Source organism: Phyllostomus discolor, chromosome 5 (genome assembly GCF_004126475.2).
Source record: "Phyllostomus discolor isolate MPI-MPIP mPhyDis1 chromosome 5, mPhyDis1.pri.v3, whole genome shotgun sequence".
Taxonomy (NCBI): domain Eukaryota; kingdom Metazoa; phylum Chordata; class Mammalia; order Chiroptera; family Phyllostomidae; genus Phyllostomus; species Phyllostomus discolor.
Window position 1 is genome coordinate 163,190,107 of NC_040907.2, and position 21,740 is coordinate 163,211,846.

A 21,740-nucleotide genomic window follows, 5' to 3' on the forward strand; every position below is an offset into this window, starting at 1 on the left:
AGTCTACTCTTTCCGAGAGGTTTAATTATTTTTAAGAAAAATGTGCCACAATTAAAAATATCAGCTACATATGTATAGTATATGTATCATACGTAGAGTGAATGTACATAAATTTTAATTATTCATTGATTTTTTTTCATTCTTTTCCAACATTTCCTTATAAAAAATTTCAAACATACAAAACAGTTGGAGAAGTTTTACAGAAAATACCTATATACCCATCACCTAGATTTTACAATTAACATTTTATTATAGTGGCTTTATCACCTATCTATCCATTTCTTCATCCATCAATTTATCTTAGCTTCTTGAGGCATCTATTACATTGAGGTTAAGAATAGTATAGAAAATGTAGAAGCCAAAGAGCTTACATGTATGACCCATGGACATGAACTAAAGGAGGAGGGGAATATAGGTGGGAGGGGGTACAGGGCAGAGATGAAATAAAGGGGGGATATGGGAAAACTGTACTAGTATAATCAATAAAATATATTAAAAAGAGGAAAAAACACACACAACACAAAATGTATTAACCATTTTGAAGTGGACAGTTCAGTGGCGTTAGGTCTCTTCACACTGCGGTAAAACAGAACTCTAGAACATTTTCATCTAAAAGAGACTCTATACCACTGAACAGTGACTTTTCTCTCTCCTCTCTCTTGGGCCCTGGCAACGAGCATTCTACTTTTTATCTTCACAATTTTGACTACTCTAGGTATTTCATACAAGTAGAATCATACAGTATCTGTCTTTTGGTGACTGGTTTATTTCACTTAGCGTAATGCCCTCAGGGCTCATCCATATTGTAGCATGTCACGGTTCCTTTCTTTTTAAAGCTGAACTATGTCCTATCACATGTGTACACCGTGTTTTGTTCATCCATTCATCCGATGACGGACATGCGGGTTGCTTCCGCATTTTGGCGATTGTGAATGGTGCTGCTATGAACAGGGGCATGCAAATATCTCTTTAGAACCGGCTTTCAGTTCTTTGGGGTGTGTACCCAGAAGTAGAATTCCTAGGCCACACAGTGGTTCTATTTTTAGTTTATGGAGGACGCTCACACTGGTTTCCACAGCAGCTAAATCATTTTACAATCCCACCAAGAATCCCAACATCTCCCCATCCTCACAGACACTTGTTATTCTCTGTTTTTTTTATAGTAGCCATTCTAATGGATGTGAACTAATTATTGTACATTGATTTTTTTTTAAGTTACCACTATTCCAGGTAACTGAGAAAACAGGACTCCTAGGGGAAATTGCAATGCTAATGACTAGAAAAAGCTAGACCATTCTAAGTAAAAACTTTTCCCAGAAATGGATGGTTAAGTCTGGAAGCTCTCCGGGCAAATCCAGAGATGGAATTTCTCTCCACAGTAAATTTCATTCCTATTTCTTTGTTAAGTCAGTGTCGGTTTGTAGGTGGGTTTAAAGGGCCACAGGCTTGTCACCATTACAGGTGCCAAGAGAGCTGTAAGTTCCTTCTCTGTATTCATGGGCAGATTCTGGACCGAACTACACCAAAGTTCAATTGTTTCATATCCTGAATGTGTAATCGATTCTGAACCGTGGGGTTTCTTGTAGTGCTGACACCAGATGGAGGCTTTGTTCTCTGGTGAGAACATCTTCTCAAGACATATTGGCCTTTGAGTCAGTTACATTCTCAGGCTTCTGGAACTCTTGACCCCATTTTCCTGATACGGAAATGTTTGTCCCTGGACTAGGCAGACAGGCATTCTTTCTGGTTCCCTTAGTGCGGGTACCCTGGTGACCGCCTTGTTAATGAACTCGTGAAGAACACAGGGAGAACAGTGCACGATGGTCTCCTGATAACACAACTGCCCCGGAGTCGTATTATAATAGACGGGTCTAGAACTACGCGTGACCTTGGGTATTTGTGAAGCTGGGGAAGAGATGGGCAAACAGAAACTTTAAGAAGAATTAGTATATTTCTACATAGCTGTGTGGCAGTTGCTCTACAGACAACTCGGAAAACAGACTTCTTGGTCACTTCTAGCTCTGCGCTTGCGTTTGCAGCTGATTGACAGGCTGATCAACAGGCTGATTGACAGGCTGATTGACAGGCTGCAGGGGAAGTGTGTGGGAAAGCAGGTGACCACGACTCCCCAGATACTGTGTGACACTCAGTCAGCCCTGACAAAGCAGTGGCCACGTAATCCACCATAATTAGCTGACCCTTGACTAATCCTGTTTTAAGATTATGTTTACTTGGCAAGCCATTTCAGTCATTTAATTAGCATTCTTCAAGGTTACTCCACTGCCTGGTGGGCTCCCGTGGAGTACCATATGCACTGGAACACTCGATCAAGGAGAGAGGTGTATGCTTACAGAACCCCTCCCTCTCTTTTTTGATTATTAAATAAATTCATTCATTCATATTAATTAGCCGAGAGGGCCTTTACCATGTTGTCCAGCTCTACATGAAGCATTTTAGCAGGCAAGACCTTATTTAATTTTCAGTGTATATAAGAGGCAGTTATTCTTCCTGTGTGGTTAGGCAGAGTGAGGCTTAGAAAGCGTAGGTGGCTTGCCAGAGGAGTGCTGGGATTTGAACCAGGCCTGTGAGTCTGGAGTAGACGTTGAACCACCATCTGAATGACCATTCTGTGTGCCCCTGCTTTCCCAGAGCTATCCCACTCCGGTGAGCTAGTTCATTGCTGTTTCCCATGGCTGCCCACGATGGTCATCAGCCCCCAACCAAAGAGTGAACTCTCCAGGGAAGGGACTGTGTCATTTCTTATTTCTCTGGTTCCCTAAACTGTAGAGCGAATGCCTGGTGACCGATCAATGTGCTCCCACACCATCCCTGCACCCTGTCCTTGGGTGCCCCTGAGGCAAATGCAGAACTACTCTCCTGGCAAGTTTCGGCCACCTGCCTGGGCATCATCAAGAGTCCTATATTAGAGGCCAAACACTGAACTGGATCTTAGGTTCAAAAGGCAATCCAAAAGGAATAGGCTGTTGAACTTGCTGGGTTTTTATTTAAGCAAAGGCAGAGGTGCCTCTACACCATTTCTAACCAATCAATTCACATAGCTTGAACATTGCTTATTTTACCAATATAAAAATTACATCTAAAAATCCTTCTGCCAATTAATAAACTCTTTGGTATTGATTGGACATAAGAGTATTTTTATCTGTCAAAGTCCTAGCAGAAAACAGACAGCATGTTCAAAGGAGGCAGTGGAGGAAAGTTTGAGGAAGGGGCAAATGCCCAGGCACGGTCAGGGTTAAGAGGAACTAACAAAGGACGGTGCTGCACCCAGGGCTAGCCATGGTGACAGGCTTGCCCACTGTCCTCCAGGAACCTGCGGGAAGCTGTAGCTGAAGCAGAAGGTTCCCCAACAGCAGCTGCAGCCTTCAGTAGGAGAATGCACCCACTGCCAGAGGGCAGCCCCAAAGGGCGTGTGTGGGCTGTGGGTGGAGAGGAAGGATAAATACCGCAGCCTCTCTCTCCCCTTCCAGTCTCCAGCCCCCTGCTGAGCCTCCCACTGGCTGAATCCTTCAGGAAGGAGGAGGCAAGGGGGCCACGTGAATGCAGGTCCTAAAGGCCCATAAACAGCAGTATGGAGGGCAGAAAAGGGGTCTGGAGGTCAGCCGGCATGATAGTGGGAGGCCTGTAGTGACCTTTAGAGTTTTTGCATGCAAATGAACCATCCCTAGAGTGTGGGTTCCTAATTCGTGTGCTCTGAATGTTGACTAGCTTGCCAGAGTTTAACACGAATACCCTTGTACTACCATACTGCACATGATAGAGTAGTTTAAAGTAAATTACAGCTAATATAACACCTTCCCTGAAGTCAAGCAAATCACTCTTGAAAGTTGGGGGCAGGGTACCGGCAAGGTGGAGGGACAGGCATGTCACTCTCCAGGAACAGGACATCTGCTTGGACAGCTGACCTGGTGATTTGTATTCATCAGGTAGACCTGGCGAACGGTCTACCTCCCAGAAGGCAGGAGCAGCCTTCCAAAGGTGCAGCTGAAGTCCCATCCCAGAGGACATGCTCAGGAATGATGGCGCACATTTTCCCAAATGCCATGTGTTTAAGTCGGAGGCACCTTTATGGCACTTTGTCTCCAGGAGGAAGGACACATGGTTTTGGAAACCAAGGGGTGGAAGCCAACGGTGACTGCACTTATCATCACTCCCAGCAACTCTCCGGGCATCCTGTGACTCCTGTCCCTCCAACACTAGACTCTGCCTGGCTGAAGGTCCTGGTCTCCCAAAGGGGCTCACTCTTGGCAGAGGGCACAGCAAGAGGCCCACGGGACTATAATCTACAGCTGCCACCAGTGTACTTTGAACTGCTTGTGCCCAAGGGTCAGCAGACAAGGAGAAAAATCATTAAATTGGCAGGGGCTTTTGACCTTGATAATCCAGAGAACACAGAGATGGCGATTGACACGATAAAGGCAGAGAGAAATTATGCGTGAATCCAGTTGATCCACTTGGTCCTCCTGGTCCTCCCTCGCCTCTCTGTGCCTGTGAGCAGTAACCCCAACCTGAAAAGGGCATGTTATCGAGCGTTCAGATGCCCCCAGGAAGGAAGGCTTGGCTCTACTGCCATGTGAGACACCAAGACCTGCCGCAGTGGAGCTGAGGGTGAGAGAAATTTAGAGTGGACAGTGGAGGAAGACTGGGATGAGTACCAGTGTGACTCCGAGATCACCTGCGTTGAGTTGGCTATGGGGATGAGTCAGTAGACCTCCAACCACAGGGAGCGTAATCAACCAAGGGCCCCAGCTGCTGCCCCTTGCATGGAAGCCACATATCCCATGGATCCCATGGGTTTCTCCTGGCCAATAAATGGCATGGTAGGACTATAAGGTAGTTCCCTTCCTAGGAGACACAAGACTCCTCTCTCAGCCAACTCCGGCTGGAGGACAACCCACCCCCATTCCCACCCCCAGCCTTGCCGAACCTTCCTTGGAGTGCACAGCAATCTAAGATGCTTCCACTCAAACTTCTGTTCAGACCAGACTCACGGTGTGGTCTTCTCCAGCTCCTTCCTCATTCTCCCACACTCGGGTGTTTTTTCTAATAGAATCCCTACATGTTGAATTCTATCCTGGCATCTGCTTATTAGGGAACTGGACTAACACAGTGACCACAAAGCTATGGGTAAGACACTTCTGCTTTCCAAGTCGCACTGTGCCCTATTATGAAATAAGGGCAGTGGCTCAGATGCTCTCTAAAGTTCCATTCAGCTCTCCGCTGACTTTCCAGGTGAGGCCAGGGCCTACCCTCTGCTATCCTGCTCTCTCGGCCTTATTCTGAAGATCCAGAGCAGGGTCAGCACCTAGAATCCCCTTTGTCTCATCGCAGGACCTGTGCAGAGACAGTGGCTGGGCTCTCTTCTATACTTCCTGCTTTACTCTTCTGCACGTGACCATTCCAAGTGCCACTTGACCACAAGTTAACCCACAGCCATCAATGGTCACTGACGGAGTCTAGATGGAGTCTAGAAAACTCCAGGTAAAGCCTGCAGGTACCGTCCCTGGAGACACTTTCACCCTTAAAAATGTGCCTTCCAAGGTCTAATGTCTTCCCTGCCCCAAGATAAAGAACCAAAATAAGCCTTGGGAAAACTATGTTTTTTGCTCAATTGGAGCCTTAATTTTTTTTTTCACTCTGGGAAATGTAGACTATTCCTTTCTGCTTCCAGAACAAAGGGTAACTGGTTCTTTGGAAGAGAAAAGACTTACGTTCGGCTCTATATCAAAATGTCTCCTAATCTTGAGATTCTATCTAGGACAGTCTATATTTTCAAACTTTAGTTCAAGTTCATGTCCTTTGGTTGCCTTCAACTCAGTGTTTGCCCTGCTTGCTGACGCAGGGGAAAACATGTGCTTTGCTCTCAAAAATAAAAAGGGAAAAAGGAAGAAGGAGAAGAAAGTTCACATCTCAAGGCGGGGGTTTGTTATGGATTAGGTACTGAATTCAGAAGTGTTTTACCTCGAAATGCTTTACCTTGATTAACAAAGGCAATTTGGATTTTTTTTTTTTTTTTACTTTGCTCTCTTCCCTTGGAACTTACATAATTTTCAGAGTTTTGCTCATTTAACAAATGTTTATTTAGTTTAAATGACCAAATTTAGCATTTGTTTTAATTCAGGACTATCTTGGTTGCAAAACAGAAAAAAGCCCACTTAATTAGCTTAAGCGGTGAGAGAAAGGAGGAAGGGAGGTGGAATTTATTGGACTTCTGAACTAAAAAATGGGAAGAACAAAAAACAGAACAAGGGTGGGATTCATCTTAAGGATGTTAGGAATAAGGGCCATCAAGAATGACTCTCTCTCCCTGCCTCAGCCTCTTTTCCCCACTTCTGACATTTTTTCCCCCTTCCACGTGATGGAGCACACAGCTGCTGGCAGTCCAGCGTCATAACCCAGCGTAATCAGAGACAAGGAAAAAGGAATGCTGTCCTCCAGATTCATTGCTAAAAGTTTCAAGAAAGAGCTCATGGATTTGTTTGTGTCCTGTGCCCACCCCTAACCCACTCACTCCAGCTAGGGAGTTGAGATTCAGTAACCAGCCTACTCTGAGTCATCTGAACGCTGCTGTGGCCAGAGGAGATGTCTCTTCAAAGAAACGAGAAAGGGTTGCTAGATGGACAAGACCAGATTCTGTACTCATTTACATTGATCTGCCTTTAAGTCATCTCTCTGTCGATAATAAACTCTTCATGAAGTTCATTTTATTTTGCAAGAGAAGTCAAAAACTGCCTTTCATTCCATTCCCCGAGAAACTACCTTGTCCACTGACCCTGAGGCCTAGGCCCCTGTGTTTCGAGCTAGTTAGCACTTGATCTGTCCCCCACCTCAGCTGATGAGCAAAGTGGGCATCAGACTCAAGGACCATCTATCTCCTGGTTGGCTCATGACCTCTGACCTGGTACAAATAGATGACCTGTATCACTGGTTTACTCTCTCTCTCTTCCTATTACTCTCCCTCTCAAGAATTGGAACTAATAAATCAGGACAGATTCAGTCAGTTAGTGGTCAAAGCTGAAACAAAAAGGTCGTGATGGAGAAGAGATTGAAAAGATCATGATGGGTCAGCTGCAGTCGGAGTTAGGAGCAGCAGCTGGGCCAGGAGAGGAACTGGAGAAACCAACTGAGAACAGACCTGATAGAAGCAGACCCAGAGTTAGCCGGTCATTTCAATGGCGGAGCCTGAGGTGACAATCCATGAGCTCACGGGCTAAAAATATACAAGGAGCACATCCTTTGTGCCACACAGCTGGGGACAGAGCTGGGAAAAGGATGAACACCTTTCTTGTAGCCCAGCAGGAGTGCAGAGCTAAACAAACACAACAGAAGAAGAGACTAAGTGTTTTTGTTTGGCGCCTGACGGCACGGAACGCGAGCCTACTCAAGTGAGCTCAGATACTGATGCCTATGGAACAGCTTCATGGAGCTCCAAGAATGGGGCTGCATGTGATGCTACACTGGGCATCACAGAGAATGGGGGTGGGAGGTGACTCTCGATTTATTCCAGGCATGTCAGTAGTAGGTTTCTTCCTCTTCATACCACTCCTGGAAGAGTGTGTGTGTGCGTGTGTGTGTATGCGTGCTAATGTCAATCAGCACAGGAAGCAATCAGTAATTATTGGGTATGGAATGATTGAAAGCCATGTAAACTGACTCTAGTCAAAAGCCCACTTCTTGGGATCTTGGGAAAAGGCAATTTTACTGAGATGGAAAGGGAAGAACTTTTGGTTGCATGTGCTTGCTGGCACCAACTTCAGCTCTGATGCACGATTCTAATACTGCAGGCTTCTATCCATTCAGTACCCTTGGGTCATTAGGAGTCCAAAACTATTTGAAGAGCTTTGGTCTTCTTAGAACACACATTAAAAAGACCAGGGTTTTCAGTGGGATGTATACCATGTGCTCAAACAGGGAAAAAAGGAGTTCAGATCAAAAAAGAGCACCTGAGTGGGGGATGGCCCAGTGACAACAGATAAGCAGCAGCATCTCGGGTTGGGGGGAATGGAGGAGGCTGCTGCTAAGGTTGTGGTGGGTGACTGGTATTCCAATTTTGGTCCATATTGCTCCTCTTTCCCTTCTGGAAACAAAAATTTGGGTGGGGAGAGGGAGCTGCACCTTCCCAACTACTTGATCTAATCATTTTCAAGCTCCCCATCCCGCCCCCTCTTCCCATCCGTGTGCGTGTACAGATTCCATTTGGTTATGGCAGCTGCTATCAAGAGAGTTTGGGAAGGTTCTCTTCGGCTCTGTCTCTGCCTTCAGGGACCACGAGCTTCAACAAAGGAAGCCCAGGGCCCCTGTGTGTGGAGGGTTCCATGGGATCAACAGAGACTGCCTCCCTGAGCTTTGGAGCGAGTCCTGCCCACACCTCACGCCCTGGGTGTGGATGTGGGGCCTGAGCAGGCTCTCCAGGCTGCATGTGGACATAAGAGATTAAGTCACACGGAGACCCTTTAAGAGCTATTTTGATGGAAAGAACAAACTAAATAATAATAATTAGAGCTCCTGTGTTTCACTGAGTTCTATCTTTTCATGAAGGGCACTTGACAGCAAGAACCTCCCCTTGGTGTGCAAACGGAAGGGAGATCGGAGGAGGAACGGGTGCGCACCACGGGTCACAGCCCCTGGCATTTCCCCGTCCAGGCCTTTATTGCTCACGAAAGAACAGAGTGCTTACATTTTTCTTTGTTTATGTCGCAATTCTTTGATCAGTGGCTTACTTTTTTTTAAGTTATTGTAATATAATATTTTTCAGTGATTTGGTTTTCTTGATTTTTAAAGAGACCAGTAAATTTCCAAAGCAGCTTGCAACTGGGCCTACCACTAACCCCCCTCCGTAGCCTAGTCCGACCTCACACCAGCGCCCGGGGGGTGTCTTTTTCTTTCTGGCTGCGCCCGGCATTTTCATGTGGGCAGAGTGGGAAGGGGCAGGCCTGCAGGACGCCACGTAAATTCTCTGACGCAGGGTCTTGCAAAATCTCTCAGGGGCCCATATGGAGTTCAAGTCCAACCTTCATTCCAGCCTGTACGGAAGAGCCCGGTGGTCAGGGACAGTGACCTGCCATGCCCGGGACAGGCGATCCTGTGACCGATGGAGGTCCTCTGTCGTAAGAACAGCGGGGGCAGCCGGGGGAGATGCTTGTCTGGCTGCCTGGGTGACTCCCGGCCTCTGTCCCCTGCCTGTTGCTGGGCTGGGCCGGAGGTCCAACAGGGAGCCTTTTCCAGCTCTGGCCACCAGGTCACATGGGGCCTGCAAAGTTATTAGAATGCTCCGTGAAAGAGCATAGAGCAGCCATTGTCATGTAAAATTAGCCTGGGCAGAGCCCCAGAGAACATACTGCTGGACTCCATCCCGCTCTCCCTGCACAAGGGCATGTGAGAGAGAAAAACGGTTCCAGCTGCTGCTGTTTGGTCCTCAGCACCCTCCCAGGGCCACACTCTCCATCTCCTATGTTTAAGCCCCCTCCAGCCCTGGATTCATTGATAGTCAAATTTTCTCCCAGTGGCTGCCCAGGAGAGGGAAGGTTCTGGTAGCCATGGAGGGCAGGGAGAATCCAAGGAATGGATCCAGTGACCTCATGTTTGCCAAGCTGCACTGAAACCACATCTGTGTTCCAGGTTCGCAAAAGGATTTGGCTCCCTGTCCAAGCTCGCCTCTCTCCACTGAATGTCTACTGTGCACAAGACCGCCCTTCAGCCCGATAACACAGAATAAGGCCACTGTCTGGTTGTTCCCCTGAGGCCTCTCATTCAAAGCCAAGGCTGCTGACACTCTGCATAATACCTTCCCCAAAGAAGGCTACAGCTCTCCCCCCATGCCTGTGCTAAACCCAGAGCTTGCCAAGAGCAAATTTTTCGGACCCACCAGAGCCAGCTAGAGCCAGGACAACTTTTCCGGAGACTTCTCATCAATTACTTTTTATTTTCTAAGCTGGACGCTCCCTGTGGAGCAAGTCTGGAAGCCAAACTGTGCTCAGAGAATGTCCTGGGAAATGAAAAACCCATGCTCTCCGTGGTGACTTCTCCAACAAGCAGGCATCACAAGCCGCAGCAAGGATTTACTTGAACGCTGTCATTTCTTGGCATGTCAGGCTGAATTTCCCAGGACACAAAGGCATGCGGTATTTCATCATCCCGATCATCTTAATGGTCAGTGGGGAGGCAGAAGGGAGTAAGTAATGGGATGCACCAGAGTACAGAACCGTAAGCCGCTAGGGATCGAGTCCTCGCACAGAGTGACTTGGGCCCATAGACAGGCAAGCGATTTGGCCCCGGCTTAAAACAGGAAACGCAGGGGGTGCCTCCAGCAATGGGTCTCAAGGTGTGTCCTTCACAGGCTTGAAGGAGAACAGTGTTTCCTATCAGCCGTCCCACACTCAAGAAAATGATCATATACCTAAAGCTAATATAATATTGCATGTCACAATCATTTTTAAACAAATAAAATATTCATATCATGTAAGAAAAGAAAAATTGCCATCTATGAAACTGACTTTGGGTTACAAATGAGGGGGGAAATATTGGAAGGGAATAAATCAAAATACGCACACAGGTTGTGCTAAGATAATGGGATTACTGGGCTTTTTTTTTTTCATTTTCTCTATTTTCCTAACATCCTGCATACCATAACAATTTATTATTTTTTAAAATTTTCTTAAGAGACCCTTCCCTTTTCTTTTTTAGCATAAGAGCCACCCAATCACACAGCTAAAAATAATTTAGTACTTATTCCTGAGTCCTTTATTTTCTTCTACTTGGGTGCACACACGGCCTCTCCTCTCCGCCTCCATCTTGGGGGCCCAGTGCAGACACCCGGTGCTGTTCTGACTCTCGTTTGGACCACGGACCCCCTCCCCGGCGTGACTTGGGGGCCTGGTCTCACTAACCGTCCATCCGTCCCCCCAGAGCAGCCAGAGTGGCTTTCTAAAATAGAAACCCTGTCATGTCACATTCCAGCTGGAACTCTTCGATAGCTTTTCCTTGCCTCCAGGAGACAATTTAAATTCCTTCCATAACACACAGGGCTCTTCAAAACCAAACCTGCCAAACTGTGCAGCTTTATCCCTCCCTCCCCAACAACTCCCGCACCCCCGCCCCCCTGCCGCCACCACCTGCAGCACCCCCCCCCCCTCCGTCACTTACTCCTTGTGTAGGCCTTTATACAAGCCATTTTTTTTGCCCAAGACACCCCCCAGCCTGTGTAGCCTCCTAGACCTTCCTGAAATTCAAGCATCTCACGCGCCCTCCCCGCCCCAAGGAAATACTGACGGCCGCGCACTTTGTCCTCAAACTGACCCTGCCCAGGTCAGAGTATTGTAGCCACGGTTTCCGACCTGCACACCCTGCGTTTGTGTCTCCCTAGACTGTGGGCCCTGGGAGGGCAGGCACCCTGTTTGGTTCATTTCTGGATCCTCAGCACCTGCCTCTCTAACGCCTGGCACAGTGCAGCTTGGTCACCACTTGTATTTGTTGATTTCAGAAAAGGAGGAATGAATCAAGGAACTAAAATGTGGCTTTCTGCCACACTTGTCACATTATCTATGACTGTGTCTTCTATTTCACCACAATTAAAAATAAAATTTAGGAAAAAAACTGGTCAACTAAAACACTTCAAAAATTGCCAAATCACGTCAAATACCTATCAATTCCCAGTCTCTAGACTTTCTGTCTCTCCTGCTGCTTACTTTCCCAGTCCCCCTCCCACCTGTCACCATGTGTGTATAAGGAAAACACAAAGAGGTGTCACTGTGCTCAGGACCGCAATGACAAAGATCATGGGTGTCAACCCTTGGTTGCCGGCGAGCTCAGTCCTACTCACAGAAGCGCCAACTCCATCGCCTCTCCATGCGGTCACAGATCCCGGGGCCCCTTGGCACAGGCGAACTGGGACAGAAACCTCAAGGCCAAGGGGCAGAAGGCGCTGCCCGGTGAAGATGAGCTAGAAATGCAGATACAACATCCCTGAAATTATGACGCGTGTCAGGAGATAAGAATTTGCTTACAGACACCCAGAGGGCCCAGTGTCTGGGTTCCAGCCCAACGAGCCATTAGCTGTGCGACCTTGGGCAAGTCACCCAGTCTTTTAGAACCTCCGTTTCCTCAGTGCAGCACGCGGAGGGACTGAAGTGGGTGTCCTACCAAAGCCCGTGAAGCTGTTTTAGAACTAAAGCCTGTGCGTGGTATCGCGGTAAAACCCTGGGCCAGAGAGCGGGCAGCCGGGTCCAGTCCTGCACACCGAGCATGACCGCATGTCCCCGGGCAGGTTTCCGAAGCTCTCGGGCTCCAGTGTCCCCATCCGGAAAACGGGGCTCGTGAAACGGAACTTCCCGGCTGTGGGACGGGAGAGGAGCACGTGGGTGGTGAGGGGAGCTCTGACTGTTGGAGGGTTTTGAGGCCACGGAGCATAGTGATCAGGAATGCAGACCCACCTGACGTCAAATCCCCATACTGCTGGGTCTCCCTGGTCCTTGGGCAAGCCGCGTCCTGTGAGCCTCTATTTCCTCCCGTGACAAACAGAGGTGACAGTTACTTTATCCTAAGGGTTGTCATGAGGACCAAATGCAATCAATGTAAAAAAACAACTGTGAAAGGAAGCCCTCAGGGTCTGGCAGACAGCAGCTCCACCAACCTCTCTGGTCTCACTGAGCTCCTCTGCACCTGGCGCCCCGCCCCCACTCCTGCTCCCTCTCTGCTCACCTCCCCTGAGCTTCCAAGGGTCCTTCCTTCCCATCCTTCCAGGGACAAGAGGGAACAGGAAAGCAAGGTCACAGGTGACAGGGAAGAGCCCAAGGTGACCTTGGAGGACAGAGAAAGCCGGCCTGGAACTCATCTTTCCTGAGAGACCTCAGGTTCACCCCACCTTACCTCCTTTGGTTTCCGAAGCTTAAAATAGCCCAAACCGGTGTGGCCACATTTCAGTGTGCCGCTGGGAGAGAACCCCTAGGGTGTTTGCAGAGCCAGCTCTGAGCTCCTCACTAGGCAGGCTCCAGTTATGAGTTATTCATACACACCCAGGCTCCACCACGTCTGCCAGGAAATGTGTTCTGAGTGCTTTTCTGCTAAGGCCCCTCTTCAGGCAGCTCCGCTTGCTTGCTCGGAGGGGTCAGGCCAATCAGCTCCTTTAGTGAACAGGAGCTGAGGAGCTGGAACCCCTGCCAGCCGCTGGGAGGAGTGCTGCCGGGGGGAGGGGAGGGATACAGGCTCCTAGCGGAGGCCAAGCACCGCATGATGAGAAAGCCTTCACTGGGTGTCAGGAAGCTGGTGTTCTAGAGCCAGCTGCACCCCTCCCTCCTCTGTGACCTTGAATAAGCCACCTTCCCTCTCCAGGTCTTCAAATTGCGTCAAGACCAGGTTTTTTTAGATCTCTCAAACTGGCTCTGTTCTGCACTATGAACTGGCTTCATTATCAGACCTTATATGACGTCAGGATGGTTTCCTACAGCTCCAAACCTACCTGTTCTCCTGTTCAGATGCAGCAGGAAACAGAGAGCTTCTCTTTCCCCTCATTGGTCAAAGCAAAGTCCCAACTCTTGGTGCGTGGGCTGGGCTACGTGCCCATCTGCAGGGTCATGGTGCATTAGCCCTCAGAGCCCATTCTGACCCTCCTGGGACTCCTCCCTGTGCTGCAAAGGCTGCAAAACAAAAATCTGCATCCCCAGCCTCCCACTCAGCTCGGGTTCTGGATGCAAATTAGATGCCGCTCATCAGATGTGCTGGCTGAGACCTGGGGGACAGCAGGGGAGAGATGCCATGCTCTTGCTCCTCGTGCCGCGACTCCTGGCCAAGGACTGTTGTTCTAATGTTCACTTTCTAGCGTCACAGGTGTCGGGGGCTTCTGAGGCGTGGACTGCAGTGGTTGGGTATACTCTTAAACACGATGGTTCTGGATTTGGGGGAGCTCCTCCCCCTCCAACTTCTTGCTTGATTCCTGGTGGGCAAAAGGCACCTTTTCCGGAGACCCAGCCAGAGCCTGCTCCCCCAGCCCTTCCAGTGGTTTTGTGAGCATGTTCCCCTGCGTTACTATCGTTCTGTTTAAAAACTGCCGGAGTCATTTCTAGTCACTGTGTCCAACTCCTGACAGAGGCGCCGTCCCCGAACCAATCACTGCACGGAGGGAAAGGCGTGTGCTGGCTGCCTTGGCCTTGGGCGCGTGCCCACCCCCGGGGTCTGGGTCAGTCATATCTGCCAAAAGATATGGACTAAGAAGAATGATTTGCTGAAATTACTATTACTTTAGTAATGCTAAATTAATAGTAATTAAATGACTATTGTCAAAGGAAAGGGGGACTGGAGTTCGGGCAACCCCAAAAACCAAAAACCAAAAAACAAATGTCTGCTCCAGACCCCAATGCAGGCGTCAGGGTAAGGCATCCTGGAGGACAGAAATAGAGAGCAAACGAGGTCAAGGTTCTGTCCAGGCCCAAATGGCAGCGCAGCAGACTCCGAGCCTCCTCATCCCCCTTCCTGATTCGTGTGCCCATCCATCCCCTGGCCCGGAGTGCTCCTTCCGGCCTGTACCCGTGACTCCCTCTAAAAGACAACCCTGGGTGCCCGCACTCACAGAGCTCACCTTGGTCAGGCTGGCCCTTGACCAGTGACTGACTGGTGCAGGGGGTGGAAGGCCAGCTCTCCTGCCTTGCGGGCGGACTAACTGAGCTGTAGTTGGCATTTCAGGGTTCCCCTGTGAGAGCAAGCTGAGGCTGGGCTTGACCGGAGAGCACACGTGTACTTGGCTTGCCCCCTCCTTGTCTGTCTCCCCCGGTCGCTGGGAAGACTTCTTTAATAAGTCAGTTGCACGTAAATCCCCATCTTAAGGTCTGCATCCAAGGAACCCCACACACTGAAGTGGCCGCAGAGGTGTCCACAGCCCACAAGAGCCTCGGTCTCTACTCCGTCCGGCTCACTTGGAACGGGACGTTGTCCATACTGAGGTGCGTCCCACTTCTACGCTAGGATTCTGGGTGCAAAGTGGTTTTCTCCTTTTTAGAAAAGAGATTATTTCACAGGGACCTTCCATAATCCCTTCCTTGTCCTTCGAGCAAGAGTCAGGCCTTGCAAAGCTAAGACGGCATCAATCAGTCTTGGTTTTACGTTTACTGTTCCTTGATTAGAAAATACTAATGGTTACCAGAGGTGTCCACTTCAACCCCAAGTTCCTAAGTAAACATTTGAGGAAAGAACCACTTTCCTTTCATTAAATTAATAAAAAATACCACTATGGTGGAGGAGCATCTTGGCAGCTCTGGTGCCAACAGAGGTCCCTGAGGAAGGAGAGGTGGAGGACAGAGAAGGGCAGTTGGTAGCGGGACGCTCAGCTCCGCTGCTGACGGGCAAGGCGAATGGTCACGGGGCCACCGGACCTTCCCTTGCACAGAGAAATGATTGCTTCACGGGTCCTCTCCAGCCCCAAAGTTCCCTGCTCCTCCGGGAAGGACAGCCCCATAGCCGCAGAGCACTGAATTTTAATGCTGGATTTTATTTTTTTCACAGAAACCAGAAGGGAATAGAAGCAACTTATTTTATTGTCTTTTTATTTTTCTAAGAAGTAAGCAACTTATTTGCACTAAGAGCAAATACATAAAGACTGAGGCTGACCTCACAGCACCCAAGAACAATTCCCAATCCCGGCCAAGATGAACACTAGGAATTTCCTTCTCAGGCCACGGGTCAAGTGTCGCATCAGTGAAGTCTTTGTCCTGGACCCATGCAACCCTCTGTCTCCGCACCTCCTACCGACAGGGACCATTTTGGGGAGATGCTTATATTATAAGAAAACTTCTGTTTACCAAATTGGAGGGTTGGGTAATTACAATTCCAGGATTTCACGTGGGTGGTTTCTTCAAATGCCTTCACTTATTTACTGCTTAGAGTAGAAGAAACCCCAGGTATATGCCATTTGCTTTTCTCCCAGGGAGCCTTGAGCTCAGTATAGCTAATGGGCTATGTATCGCTGACTGTAATATGGTTTTAGGCAACTAAGTGCTAAAGCTACGTAATAATTTGATATTATAAAAAGCATCTATTTTCATTAAGAATGGAGGTTCAACTAGTAAGGTGCCCCTTCAAAAAATACTGTAGCTGCTAAAAGGGTACAGTATTATGGTAGTTCCTACATAATGGTAGCTTGTAAAAAGAGAGAGGAACTGGAGAAAGAGAAGGAAGAAGGGAGAAGAAGAAGGGAAGGGGGAGAAGAAGGGGAAGAAGGAGAAAAGGAATGAAGGAAGGAGGGAAGAAAAGAAGAAAGAGAAAAAGGGAGGGAGGGAGGGAGGGAGGGAGGGAAGGCAACTTCATACTTGCTGTTGAATTTTCACCCCAGCAGACCAGCCCAGTTGTGTTCAATAGAATTACAATGAGCCACACGTGTCACTTGAAAGTATCTGGTAATCATCTCAAAAAAGTAAAAAACTAAAAAATAGTTGCAACTACTTTTAAAAACATACTTTATTTAACATACCATATCCTAATAATTTGAAATGAAAGTATCATTTCAACATGTGACTAATATAAAAACTATGAATAAGACATGTTGCATTCTTTTCCCCCTGACTTTTCTAAATCTTCATAGTCCAGTGTGATTTTTGCACTTGGAGCACCTGTCAACATGAGCTTGACCGATTTCAGGTGCCTGACAGTCACATGTGGCCACCATACTGGACAGCGTGACTGGTCCCTGTCTATACCACTCAGCTAAAATTTCTCATGGAAACACCACCAATGACTCCTTAATCGCCTAAGCCAAATGGCTTTTCTTGCACCAAACCTCCTCCAAAATCTCTTTGAAGTCTCTGTTCTGAGTCACATTAGACTATACTTACCCCTTGCAACTTTCTCCCCTGATTTACAAAACTTGACATTCCCAGTTTCTACCCTGTCCCTCCGGTGGTGTCTTGGACCCATGCAAGTGCACTCATTGCCCTTGAGCATAAGCTGCCTTCCTTTCTCCTCTCTCTCTCTCTCTCTCTCTCTCTCTGTCTCTCTCCCTTGACAGCCCTCCCCCATCTGAACAGCTCCCAAACCTGGCTCCCCCATTCCAGTAGCACACTCCTAGTTGCCTGGAGGACATCACCTAGCATCCCCCCAGCACCTAAAACCAAACATTCTAGACCAACCCTACCTACTCCTCCTGCCCATGACATCTTATTTTTTGTCCATGTCACCCTCGCCACTAAACAAACATTTAATGAGCACTTGCTATGTGCCAGCTGAGGAGATGCAGCAGCAGGCAAGCCAGGCAAAAATCTTTGTCTTCATGGAGCTGACATTCTAGGGAGGACAGCTGGATAATAAAACAGAATGAATGGTTGGAGTGTCATTCCATAATCAAAAGGTTGCGGGTTCAATTCTGGGCACATACCTAGGTTGTGGGTTCAGTCCCTGGTCCAGGCACATGTAGGAGGCAACCGATTGATGCTTCTCTCTCACATCAGTGTTTCTTTCTCCCTTCCCCTTTCTCTAAAAGAAATGAAAAAAAAAAATGTCCTCAGGTAAGGATAAAAAATGTAATTAAAAACATCATAAATAAGTAAAAAACATGTAGTATATTAGAAAGTATTATTCACTATGGAAAAGAATGAATCAAGATAAGGGACATGGGACGTGTAGGAGAAGGTGGGTAGGTGGCCCTCGACAGGAAGGTGACATTGGGACAAAGATTCGAAGGAGGTGGGAAAACACACCACTCAAGTGTCTGGGGAGAAGCATCTAGCTCAGAGAGAGGACCTCACACCTGAACACAGCCGGTGTTTGAAGTTGAAAGAAACCGCATGCCTGGAGCTGAATGAGCACAGGGAAGACAGGAGGAAATGAAACCAGAAGGTCCTGGGAGCCTAGAGGGGCAGGCCATCAGGGTCATTGTGGGGCCGTGGTCACCCCAGCTTAGACGGTGGGCTGATCTCCCTCCTTCTGTGACTGCACATTCATCCAGGCTCCAGGGCAGACCCTCCTGACGCCTCTTGACCCAGCCCCCACTCTCCATGTTATCCAACCCCCACCACCTTAACATTGGTAGTCACTTCCCCGAAGCACAGATGTGATCAGGTCCTCCTCCACAACCCACCTGCTCTACCATGTCCTTTTGGATAAGGTTTAAGGCCTCTGGTGAATCATGTAGGGGCCTCGCCACAATCCGCCATTCGACATTCAGGGGCATCCGAGAGAGAGAGGGGCAAAGAGGAGAGCAGGGTCCAGGAAGGCCAGCTGCTGAGCAAGGAAAGTCTGCACGAGCCCCTGAGAAATGGCCCGGGGAGCAGAAAGCAACACTCCAGCAGGAACCCACAGAAACCCTGGAGTGGACGCGAGGTGGTTCCCGAGTGTGGGGTGGGGCCACGGGCCCTTGAGCATCACACTGAAAGAAAGGCTGGAAGGTCTAGAGACACTTGGTTGCTGTCACATGGGCTACATAAGATTTTGCTACACTGATAGTGCCACCTCTGACTCTGCAAAGAATAAATCTTTAGTCTGTGGAAGCTATGAGCACATGACTGAGTTCTAGTCCCAATGTCGTAAAACCTCCACGGGCGTTCCTGGATGAAACTGAAAAGTGTCACTATAAAATGACAAATGAACCAGAATAACCAGGGTTGGGTGATCTCCACCAATCGCCTGGGCTGCTTCCCATAATAACAGCCCTCTCCCCATAAGAGACAGATTACCCCATAGACCTCTGGTCCGGAAGCCCACCCACCCTAGAGAAAAGGGGCATTTTCAGAGAAACCCACCTAAGTTCATTTGGTTCTGTGGCTCTATGAAAAAAAAAAAAAAACAAAACAGGAATATTCACCATGGTGCAATAAAAAAAAATGAATGGTTTCAGCACTTGGAGAGGACAATTTCTGAGAAAAACTACATAAAAAAACCAGATGGTCCCTTTGTTTCCAATAGCTGCCTATAAATTCTCTATTTTTGTTCTGTGGAATTGAAATTGATTGAAATTGACATTTTTTTAAAAAAAAATCATGAGTCAGTGGACAAAAAAATTGAGAAAACAAAACAGCAGATGCCAATTTTTTTACTCTGTATTTCTTTCTAAACAAGTAAGTCTAGAAGTTCAGATAAGCTTTAGGAAAAAAAATAGAGAAATAAGAGAAGGAAGTCAATGGTGTGTTTTTAAAGGAAGATGGAAGGAGACTTGATTGAGGTATTGAACCCACAATATACGGGTGGTGTACTATATGAGTAGAATTGTAACCTATATAATTTTACTAACCAAAGTCATCACAATAAATAAAAATAAATAAATTGAACTTTGCAACTAAAAGTAAAATGTCAATATAAAAAAATTAAAAGAATTAATAAAATACTTGCTTTGGAAAAAAAAAAGCAGCAGCCCGCAGGAAGCCGCCTTCCTCAAGCTGCTATGCAGACTTCTGGACGCGCTTTACCCAGCTGCTTCACATCTGGAATTTTGGAGCTTTACCCCCGGTAGTCCAGGCAAAATAGCAAAAAACACCGTTGGTTTTCTGACCCATGTGGTTGCATAGCCTTTTCCAGACTTGAGCCGTGGAAAGTTGCTGCTCTTGGCTTGCAAATGTCAGTTTAGCAAGTTTCAGGGCAACCGGGGGGCCTGAAGATGAGTCTGTATTTGCTGCCTCTTGAGGCTTCCCAGTCAGCCACTTGGCTCCCAGACCCACCAGTGTGAGTGTTGCAATGCACACCAGGGGCAACGAAGAATGCAGCACAAATGTCACCAGTGAGAAGGGCCTCATGGTCTGGATGTCTGCTAGTCTGTGCACCGCCCCCCAGCCCCCAAATCACCATCGCACGTATGGAAAGGATAGCGGGGCACGTCCGCATCTTCCATTGACCACAAAATGCCTCCTGTCCTGGAGAGCTGGCGGGGCGGTGCTTTGGTGTGGCTGTGTCCGGCGTCTCCTCCCAGCCACGTGACCCATCCGAGATGCTTCATGGCAGGTCTGCTGGTGAGCATGAAAAACGCAGGTTGCAGTGACCAGTGGGGAACACACTGACCAACTAACTGAACTGGACTCATGTCTCCAAACACAGTATACATAGGAGACAAAGATCACTGGGTTCTAAACGTAGTGAGTCAGCTTAGTAAAGAGTCCCTTTCCCACCCCTAAGTAGCAATGAGTCACATAGGATGCTGAATTTTCCATATATGATTTTTAAAAATGGGGTGGAATTGTGGGTAGGGATGGGGAGAGCAGTGCACAGATGTAAATAAGTAAATATATACTGTCTGTCTTTGTCCCAAGGTGAAAATCCTGAGGTCTACAGCATTTGCTGATCATTAAAGTACCTTGGGAAATGGTGTTTTCTTTGATGCAAGGTGATAAATGAAAATGAGGAAAGTAAATGGAATCCCAGTTCCCAACTTTGCATGTACTCAGTTTGTGTGTTAGCAGATTCCTGCCTCCCCAGCCCATGAAAGCTTGCCCAAGTTTCCCTTCTGTGTATGCATGTCTCTGCTTACTCTAAAAATAATAACAGCCCTGGCTGGTGTGACTCAGTGGATTGAGTGCCGGCCTGTGAACCAGAGGGTTGAGGGTTCGATTCCCAGTCAGGGCACATGCCTGGGTTGCAAGCCAGGTCCCTAGTTGGGGGCGTGCAGGAGGCAACCACACATTGATGTTTCTCTCCTTCTCTTTCTCCTTCCCTTACCCTCTCTCTAAAAATAAATAAAATCTTTTTAAAAAAACATTTAAAAAATAAAAGCCACCATCACCATCTTCTTAGGTATCCTTTCAATTTTTCTCAACTCTCCTATAAGGCCCAGGAGGGCAGATTTTTGCCCTTTGTATCTCCACCATCAAATTCAGGGCCCTCCTCATAGAAGGTCTTAAAATAATGTAATAATGTGGAAAGAGTCATATGTGCATGGATATATGGCTCGCCCCAAGCCAGGACAAGAATCCTGCGGTAGGAAAAGATAAAGACAGCAGCTCAATTCAGAGAATACTTGCTGATGTCTTCTTGGGGTCATGGCTACTAGTGACCGTAAGAGAGAAAGAGCCCCTTCCAGAGGTAAACCAAACTGTGCTGGGCACCCGACCACCTCCAACATAAACTATAGACCTGGATACAGGAAGTGGAGAAAACCTGAGAAGCCACAAGAATTGGGGCTTTAAAAGTATAACCTAGCTATAGGCTATGGAGAATGAAAGATTGGTCTGTCGGAACCAGCTGTCACGTATTCAGCAAATCTGCAGGCATTCTGACAGCCAGTTGTTTAATCACTGGTAACTTGAAATTGGGTCGGTGAGAGTATTTACACCGCAGAAATTGGCAAACATTGCAACTCACCTCCTCCCACCCCGTTCCATCCTGGAGAGCTGGTTTACCAGAACATCTGACCATCTGTGGACAGGCGAGAGTAATTTTTTAGCAAAAGCTTCAAGCCAACTGTGACCTTAACTGGCCTTATTGCACAAAGCACCACCCTCTGCCACAGCAGCTTATGTATGGTCCCAGGAGCAAAGGTTAGACATTACGAATCTATAGCTGAGAACCTTCGGTCCCCTGGGGTCCTGTCACCTTCATCTTTCCACGGGACACCACTTACATTCACAGCTTTTCTTACAAAGAACGACAAGATGTACACATAAAATATGCATTTTGAATTTGTTCCTTTTATTATGAGCTCGCAGAGCACTGTATATGAATTAGATCAAGCGTTGTTCTCAGTAGTGGCCCCCGGTGTGAATGATGCAGAACCAGAAATAACTGCAGATGGCTTATGTCTCTGTGCACGACACTTTCTTCTT